At 38.8% G+C, this 10,071-nt stretch overlaps 1 pseudogene; it reads left to right on the forward strand.

Moving 5' to 3' along the window:
• Window positions 1–3,471: 3,471 nt before the first annotated feature.
• Window positions 3,472–9,781, forward strand: LOC149563548 (low affinity inorganic phosphate transporter 3-like; annotated as a pseudogene).
• The last annotated feature ends 290 nt before the right edge of the window (window positions 9,782–10,071 follow it).

A 10,071-nucleotide genomic window follows, 5' to 3' on the forward strand; every position in this document is an offset into this window, starting at 1 on the left:
CTTGATAACATAACTAAATTACATGAGTTATCTTTGAGGGGGAAAGAGAGGCACAATGACTCAAAATCCCACCTTCCTTCATAAAAGAAGGAAAAAGAAAGCTCACAATCTCATTTAGAATATTATGTTGGGTAAGGGTAAGAAATAGGGTGTTACCAATTTTTAGAGGGGTATGTTGAACCTAGGGCTTCCTAGTCTCCAACTAAGAATTGGGAATGATTAAGGGGGAATCAACTGACTTAAGAGGAGGGGGAATATAACTCAAAGAATTCTTCTCAAGACCCTTTGAGGGATCTTCCTTCTTGTCAGAGAAAAAAGGTAGGACACATCCACATGTCCCTGAATCTCCTACATCTTACAAAAAAAAATTCTTCATTTTCATAAATCAAGGATGGAACATTAAAGCCTAATTAAGAGTCAATATTAACATTCCTAGGAAGAAGCTTGTTAACTATCACACAAATACAAATCCTTGCAAATAGAAGGCAAGACTTTGTCAGGGTGACTTCATCTATTGATAGCATAGAGCCAAAAGATTTTGCAATACCTTTGAAGGCTTCATTATTCCAAAATTCCAAGGGGAGACCGAGAAGCCTAATCCACATGGGTGATATTAATCCTAAATCCATGGGTGGGTTCAAGTTAGGTTTCCAATTTTTAATATTAAGAATGCTTTTTGAGTTAGACCCCAAATACCAAGGTCCATTGGTAAGAAGAACAATGAAATCCTCCATAATGAAAAAATAGAAAATAAAAAAACCATTAACTAGAGCATTAATCCTCACACTTCCTTTGAAGGTCTAGGTAGTGTAGGTCTATTTCCTAAGCTGCTCGATGGATGACCTTAAAAGAAGGAACATGCCAACCATGGAGATCTTAAGGTCATTCACTGATTCCTCAATAACATCATTAGGAATAGTAATAGTACTACCCTTAACAATTCATGAACCTTTTTCCTTGGGAGGGGATAAGGCACTAACCTTAGGAACTTTATTTGAAAAGGATTCATGAGTAGGTCGGCCAACAATAGAGACACATTCTCCCATCCTGATGGGTTTACTAGAAGGGAGGGCATGAAGGGTTGGTTGAAAATCAACTAGGTTCATAGCAACTAGAGGAGAGTCAAGTAAGCCCTTATCAACCACATGGAGAGGCATCAAACCCTAAGGGAAATAGAGAAGCAAACTAAAGGGTCAGAAGACCAGGAGACAAGGAGTTGAGGGTGAGGAAAAGCGGGGTTGAAGGACCTGGATGCAAAGTGGGAAAAGATCCTATAGATCAATTTTTTTTTAAGTAACTAGATTTATAAACCATTTTGGAGTAACTAAATATAGCCCATACTGATAAAATATATATCATAAACTAGCACTTATCTTTCCTGCACAACTAATTAAATTTTTTTGTTAATACATAGATCTCATAAGAATGATGAATCATATATTTAATTTCACACTAAGATATTTTAATTTAGAAACTATATTTGAATTATAATAGTTAACCAACATTATGATTTATTAATCCTATGCTTCTACGCTACTTCTACTTAGTGTATCATTATCATAACAAGCATAAGTTTAAATTAGATAACCATGTAGTACTTAACTCCAATTCATTGAATATTCTACTTTTTATAGATTGTGAAGGAGTAGGTGTATTTAGCAATACATAAGAAAAATTATTACATAATAAAATTTAACTTCTCTATGCTCAATTATTTTTAGTAGACTAGCTATGTAGTCATAGAAATCCTTATGATAGAAAAGAAAATTCTCTTTAGTCATTGAAATGATCTAGAATGATTTCCTATAGATTTAGACTGTATGATAATGAATGGAAAGTGAATTTATTTGCAAATCTCTATATAGCAATATATATTTCAAATTGTGTGCTAAATTGGCTTATGATGGTCTTAAAATGAGAAGGAGTTGACATTTAATACGATATTTATAATTTTAAGGGTCCTTTTGATTCAATGTGAAAATGATCTTTTTCCATGAAATCAAGCATGAACTATGTCAATATGAGAGAAAGTTGCAGTGAATGTTTGAACATGTAAAAAGGATATAATAAAGCCTTATTTTTATAGGTAATAAGCCAAAGCCTAGATCAATTATTATTATTTATTAAAATTAATTATATTTATGTGTTATGGTTGAGTAGATTCAAACCCAAGTCCTCATCAGTGATATAATAAAATTAAATACATGAAAAATGAATTATTAAAAATTGAAACTCAAATTCGACTTCATGCAAAAATAACATAAAATTGCTCAACAAATAAATTTATTAGACTATGGCATTAAAACAAGCTTAAAATAAATGAAAATAGATATAAATTTATATTTCTGGTCATTATAATATACAATTCGGTCATTATAATAAACTAAAAAAAGAATGTACAAATTATCAAACATATATATGAAGAGAATGCTCTACACTCTAGAATACTATTATGACATCCAACGGATTGGAGATCCACCTAACAATAAATATATTTAATTTTGTTATAAATAGTCCCTTTTCTATTAATAAAATATTAAAGTTACATATTCAGAAAAAAGGTGCCCGAGGATACAAGATCACCCCACGAAAGTTCACATGCCACAAAGCCGGAAACACTCAACTATTCCTATAAAAATAAACCATAAGTAAAAGAGCCCACCCGTCGTTAGCAGCAATAGAAGCTTCCTTCTCCCTCTACCCTCAAGGCCAAATGGCCAAGATACCAGAGAGAAACTATAACCTTGGACTTGAACTGCTAGTTTTTTCCTCCACCTCCCTAGATAACTTCAAATTTATAATTTATAATTATAATTTGTTCTACATAATTTTATTTTTAAAAACTGCAGCTAACTTTAAACCACTCTCCAAGCAGGAGTATTTGGTAGACAGTCTGCGATGACCATTTCATGGGGTACGGGTAATTGCTCATCTTTAATTTTCCAACTGGTCACTTTCCATCTTTGAAAAAGTTAAAAACCTATTCGTCACGCTGTACCCTAATTTTCTATAAATATTCTTTACAAACTATGCTTCGGAGCGTGTTCCGGATGGTGCCCCACAAAGTTGTCCCTTCTCTGCGTTTTCCTGTTCTCGAAAAATTCAAATGAACTTACTCGCAGCTACGAATTTCATTTTCTAACGAAACCAATATAATTAAAAACAATATATTTCTGAATATTCTTAAAAGATACCGAAAAATAAAAATCTGTATACATTCTTTGATTACAAGGAAGCCCAACAACGGACGGTAGCACAAGGAAGCGTCCACCCACCCGACAGATTGGATATTATTTTATTATTTAACAATAATTTAAATTAATAAATTCACTATTTTGTAAATTTCTAAAAATTAATAAATTGCAATATTTAGACATTCTGTCTCAATTAATAAGTCTTGGAAACTCTATAGTCTACGGAAATTGTGAAATTGTAGTTCAAAGGATTCGGATTCGGATTTGGAAAAAAGAAATGCTGCTCAACGTTCTTTCTGCGCTGGACTCGGCGCGCATGTAGCTGTATCATTTCAGTACGGTATTTTTCGCTTGAATGGGGCTTTTCACGGACGCCTACGATCTCTTCTGCATACCGCCCGTTTCCAGTCTGCTGGAAGACATCTATTACAACGACAGTACACGCAAGGGCTCCTTACCCATCCAGGTAAAAGCCCTCGTTAATGGAATAGCCCTCTGCGGGGCCTTTGTAGGCCAGCTCTTTTTCGGCCGGGTTGGAGACACAATGGGACAAAAGAGAGCATACGGATTCACGCTAGCTCTGATGGTCTTCAGTTCTCTCGCTTCTGGTTTCTCCATTGGCTGATCGAGAGAATGTGTGATTGGCACCTTGTGTTTCTTCAGGTTCTGGTTAGGGTTCAGAATTGGCGGGGAATATCCTCTATCAGCGACAGTCATGGCAGAGTACGCAAACACCAAAACCAGAGGAGCATTCATCGCAGCGGTATTTGGCGGCGTGCAAGGGCTCAGTATTCTGGCGGGCAGTATTGTGGCTCTCGTTGTGTCGGTGAGTATGAAGACTTTGGCAGGCGATGTGCCGTCATTCAGGCAGAAGGACGTGGTTTGGAGGATTATCTTGATGCTTGGAGCCCTTCCCGCCGGTTGTACATATTACTGGCGGATGAAAATGCCCAGAACTGCCCAATATACCGCTTTGGTTGCCAGAAAGCACGCAGGCGGCGATTGACATGTCGAGGGTTCTGAATCTGGCGATTGACGAAGATGAATTGGGTGTTCTCAGCATGGAAATTAAATCCCCTTAGTTTGGATTGTTCTGGATGGATTTTTTGAAGCGGCATAGATTAGAATTGCTCAGGACAGCATCCAGTTGGTTCTTCGTGGATATTTCATTCTTCAGTGGCAATCTATTTCAGGACGATATTTATCACAATATCGGATGGTTAAAATGTGTTTATGAGAATCCGTTGGAGGGTGTTGAACGTGCTGCACGAGCTCAGGGTTAATTATTGTTAGTTGGACAGCTGTTATTTCTGATCCGGAAATAGCAGCGCTATTTATGGGTAGCTTGGACAGCTGTTCGTCCTTATCTATGAATAGTGGTTGTATTTATGGGTGGTTTGGACAGCTGTTTGGCCACTTGCCAAAAATTAGTAAATGGTTATTATTTACTAATTTTAGTGATTCCTTTTGGACACTTTGCAACCAATTTTATTATTGGCTGTCGAGTTGTCTTAATCTCAGCCGTTGGTTAGATTTAATCTCGGTCGTTGGTTTACCAACAGGAGTAGTATAGAAAGGGGTCATTGGGTCATTTGGATATGGAGAAGCTTTGGTGAAGCAGTTTGCAGTGTTAGCAAATAGTCTTGCAGTGTTAGCAAGGGCACAGAAAAAAGCATTTTGGAGAAGCAGTTTGCAGTGTTAGCAAACAGTCTTGCAGTGTTAGCAAGGGCACAGTGTTAGCGTAGGGATAGCAGTGAGAAATATCAGCGGGAGAAATTAGGAGGTTGTCGGAGTTCTGCCAGTGTGAGGCAAGAAATTTTGTATCTCTTGATTTGCTGAAGTTTAATATAATTCCTCATCTATAGAACTGGTTTTCCCTTAGGGGTTTTTCCAGGGACAATTTGTCCGAAAATAGTGTTCATTGTGTTGCGCATTTCTTTCCGTATTTTATAAGTGAAGTTGCAGTTGTGTTATTCTTCGATATTAGCTGGGAATTTATTTTCAGCAGTTTAATAATCATTTGTGATAGGAGATTAATAATCAGTGACTGCAATAGTTTGATTTTTCACATGGTATCAGACCATTGTTAAGGGTAGAAGAGTTTTGCCCTAGGAAAGAAATTTTGATCTCTTTAGATTTATTATTGCTTTAAACCCTTGAGATGGCTTCAGCTGGTTTGAGAGATCAGGATAGATTGGATGGTGCCTCAAATTTTGGTGTCTGGAAGGCCAGAATTTCTTTATTGTTGGAAGAGAATGGTATCAAGGATTATGCTACCAGTGGTGTACCTGTACCAACGGATGCAACACAGCTTGCAGCATATAGGAAGGACGATGCCAAAGCAAGGAGGATTATCCTTGATGGTGTCAAGGATCATATTGTTCCACATATCTCAGAGCTAGATACAACAAAGAAGATGTGGGACGCCATTCTAAATCTGTACCAGAATGCTACCACTAACAGGAAGTTGATTCTCAGAGAGAAGCTAAAGAATACTCGGACGAATCAGGGAGAAGACGTCACAAGTTACCTCACCAGGCTCAGACTTGTCAAGGATGAGTTAGCAGCTGTTGGAGATAGGCCTAGTGATGATGAGCTAGTGAGAATAGCCCTAAATGGGTTTACTAAACAATGGAGTGTCTTTGTTCAAGTTGTCAGTGGACGAGATACTTTACCGAGTTGGGATCGACTATGGACTGATTTCACTTAGGAGGAGTTTAGACTAAGTCTTGTCAATGGGGCTAACAAGAGTCAGAAAAATGAGGTGGAACAAGAGAACGTTGCCCTAGCGGGTAAAGGGAAAGCAAAGAAGGGATCTAGCAAAGGATCAAATTCACAAAGTGAAAAGAAGAAGAAGGACCTTTCTAAGGTCAAGTGCTTTGGATGTCACGAGTTTGGCCACTATGTCAGTGATTGCCTAGAGAGGAAAAAGGGTAAGAAGCAGGTGGCAGCTTCAGCAAGTGCAGAAGAACTCTCCAGCAGAATGGAAGATGAGTTTGCACTCATAGCTTGTATGGTTAGCTCAACCTCACAGTGTGTTTGGTATATAGATAGTGGGGCATCATTTCATATGATAGGAGTTAGAGAGTACTTCTCCAGTTACAAGGAGGAGGACACCAACATCCAGATTTCTATGGGAAACTTGTCCAAACTCAACCCTATTGGGAAAGGGACTGTTCAGTTTCAGAGGGAGAATAGAAAGATAATTCCTCTTCATGATGTGTTATATGTGTCGGGCTTAGGTATGAATTTGATTTCTGTATCTGTTCTTCAGGATAGGGGGTATAATGTACTCTTTAGAGGAACACATGTGTTGATTAAGCACAAGGATTGGAAATCACCCATAACTATTGGAGTTAGGAGTGGTCGCCTTTATAGATTGCAGTTTGATACTCCTAAGGCACTTATGAGCAACAATAATCCTAGAGATCTTGGAGAGCTATGGCATAGGAGGTTGGGCCATATTCATCATGGAGCACTTAGATTGCTTCGTGAGACCGTGGCAGATGTTCCAGAGGTGAGCACAGAGCATGACAATGTATGTAAGGGATGTGTGTTGGGGAAGTTTGTGAAAGCATCTTTTCCAAGGAGTGACACCAGATCTAAGGGTGTTCTTGATCTAGTACATTCAGATGTTTGTGGACCAATGTCAACGAAATCTCTCAGAGGATATGAGTACTATGTTACTTTTATTGATGACTTCTCTAGAAAGACCTGGATATACTTCTTGAAGACTAAAGATGAGGTTTTCAGTCGATTCCAAGAGTTCAAGGCTCTTGTGGAGAACTCGACAGGAAAGAAGATAAAGGTTCTTTGGTCAGACAATGGAGGCGAGTACAAAGGAAATGTCTTCCAGGAGTTCTGCACCAGAGAAGGAATCAAGAGAGAATGGACTGTTCCTTACAATCCACAGTAGAATGGAGTTGCTGAGAGTAAGAACCGTTCTATATCGGAAGCAGCAAGTGCTATGCTACATGACTAGGACATGCCCCGTTACTTATGGGAAGAGGCGTGTAATACAGCAGTCTACATTCAGAATAGAGTTCCACACAAGGTGCTAGGGAAGATGACACCAGAGGAGGCTTTCACAGGGAAGAAGCCAGATGTTAGTCACTTCAGGATATTCGGGAGTTTGGCATATTGTCATATTCCTGGAGATACACGTACAAAGTTAGATCAGACTGCAGAGAGGGGGTACTTTGTTGGGTACAGTGAGACCTCAAAGGCATACAGGATTTTCATTCCGGGGACTAAAAGAGTTATTGTCAGACCGGATGTCAAGTTCATGGAGGACAAGGCATTCAAGAGATCTAGAGATTTGCCAGTAGATGATCAGAGTGAGCAGCCAATAGAAGCTCCAAGACCAAGTCAAGGGCATCAAAGCTCAAGTACAGTTACCAGTACGAGTGTAGACTCAGTTAGTGAAGATTCACAGAGTATGGAGGAACAGGTGCAACAGGAAATGCATCTGGAAGACTTAGAGGTTGACATTTCATCCTCTACAGTTGGCAATAGGAGCCATGTGGTTCCAGATACACAAAGGGATACTCAGGAGTTTGTGGGAGCTCCTAGGAAGAGTACTAGATAGCGAAGACAACTAGCCAAGTTCAATGACTATGTGGCATTAGTTAGTCAGTTGGTAGATAGTGAGCCTTCTAGCTATCAGGAAGCTGCAGAACATCAGGTATGGCGAGATGCTATGGTTGAAGAATATTCTTCAATAATGCAGAATGATGTGTGGGAGGTACTACCTAGACCAACAGATAGGGTTGTAGTTGGATCACGCTGGATCTATAAGATAAAGCACGGTGCAGATGGTAGCATCGAGAAATACAAGGCTAGGTTTGTGGCAAAGGGGTTCTCTCAGAAGGAGGGAATAGACTATGAGGAGACATTTGCTCCAGTTGCCAGGTATACTTCTATACGAGCTGTAATCTCACTTGCAGCATAGATGGGATGGCAGATCCATCAAATGGATGTCAAGACAACATTCCTCAATGGTGAGTTGAAGGAGGAGGTATACATAGAACAACCAGAAGGCTTTGTAGGGCATAGCAAAGAGACCCACGTGTGCAGATTGAAGAAAGTTGTTCGACTACAATACATACCTACAGATGAGCAGGTAGCAAACATTCTGACGAAGGCTTTGGGAAAGGCCAAATTTATCTTCTTTAGAGATAAGATGGGTGTCATGCAGAATAGCTTCCTCGCTAAGAAGGAGTGTTAATTATTGTTAGTTGGAGAGATGTTATTTCTGACCTGAAAATAGCAGCACTATTTATGGGTAGCTTGGACAGTTGTTCGTCCTTATCTATGAATAGCAGTTGTATTTATGGGTTGTTTGGACAGCTGTTTGTCCACTTGCCAAAAATTAGTAAATGGTTATTATTTACTAATTTTAGTGATTCCTTTTGGACACTTTGCAACCAATTCTATTATTGGCTGTCGAGTTGTCTTAATCTCAGCCGTTGGTTAGATTTAATCTCGGTCATTGGTTTACCAACAGGAGTAGTATAGAAAGGGGTCATTGGGTCATTTGGATATGGAGAAGCTTTGGTGAAGCAGTTTGCAGTGTTAGCAAACAGTCTTGCAGTGTTAGCAAGGGCACAGAAAGAAGCATTTTGGAGAAGCAGTTTGTAGTGTTAGCAAACAGTCTTGCAGTGTTAGCAAGGGTGCAATGTTAGCGCAGGGATAGCAGTGAGAAATATCAGTGGGAGAAATTAGGAGGTTGTCGGAGTTCTGCCAGTGTGAGGCAAGGAATTTTGTATCTCTTGATTTGCTGAAGTTTAATATAATTCCTCATCTGTAGAACTGGTTTTCCCTTAGGGGTTTTTCCAGGGACAATTTGTCCGAAAATAGTGTTCATTGTGTTGCACATTTTTTTCTGTATTTTATAAGTGAAGTTGCAGTTGTGTTATTCTTCGATATTAGCTGGGAATTTATTTTCAGCAGTTTAATAATCATTTGTGATAGGAGATTAATAATCAGTGACTGCAATAGTTTGATTTTTCACAATGTGGGACTCTGTCGGGGTACATATTTACCATTCTTCTCATAGATCGTATTGGGAGGTTTAGAATTCAGCTAACTGGGTTTTTCTTGATGTCAATTTTCTTCTTCGCCCTTGCCATTCCTTACGACAGTTTCTGGGTTCACTGGTCTCATGGTTTTTTGCCAATCTATTCTCTGACATTTTTCTTTGCAAATTTTGGGCCAAATACGACTACTTTCATTGTGTTGGCGGAGTTTTTTCCTGCTCGCTTGAGATTGACGTGTCTGTCACCGGTGGGAAAGCAGGCGCTATCGTCAGAGCATTTGGTTTTGTGTTCGCATCTCAACCCACGGAAAAGAAGGATCCTGCGCTTATTGATCTGAATAAGAACCCCTATGAGTGCGAAACCTCTTATCCAATTGGTATAGGAGTAGACAAGGCCTTGATTATTCTTGCAGTGGCAAGTTGCTTGGGTTTCTTTTGCACATTTCTGATACTGGAAACAAAGGGAAGATCACTGGAAGATAATGAGGCGGAAATAACCCGAAGATCATTGGAACATAAAGATGTGGAGCTTGCTAAAATTCAAGCCTAACCTAGTGAATATGGTGGGGAAGGAGAAAATGGAGCATATCTTTATCCAAAAGCATTTTTTTATAGGAGTGGTTTTTCTAGCGATATTGAAAGAAAGTAGATTAAAGTTTTCTTTGAGTTTGTTAAGAATAGGGATATTGCAGTTAGACCTTGTTAAGGATAGGGATATTCTACTTGGATTAATAGACAAGCGGTAGCTGCAAATTCTTACCTTATGTAATATATATATATTCAACCATTATATAATAATATATTTTTGGTAACTATAAAATTAAATTCTTGGCTAATGTC

Source organism: Cupressus sempervirens, chromosome 4, assembly GCF_028749045.1.
Source record: "Cupressus sempervirens isolate cs-2001-9-10 chromosome 4, ASM2874904v1, whole genome shotgun sequence".
In the NCBI taxonomy this organism is placed as follows: Eukaryota; Viridiplantae; Streptophyta; class Pinopsida; order Cupressales; family Cupressaceae; genus Cupressus; species Cupressus sempervirens.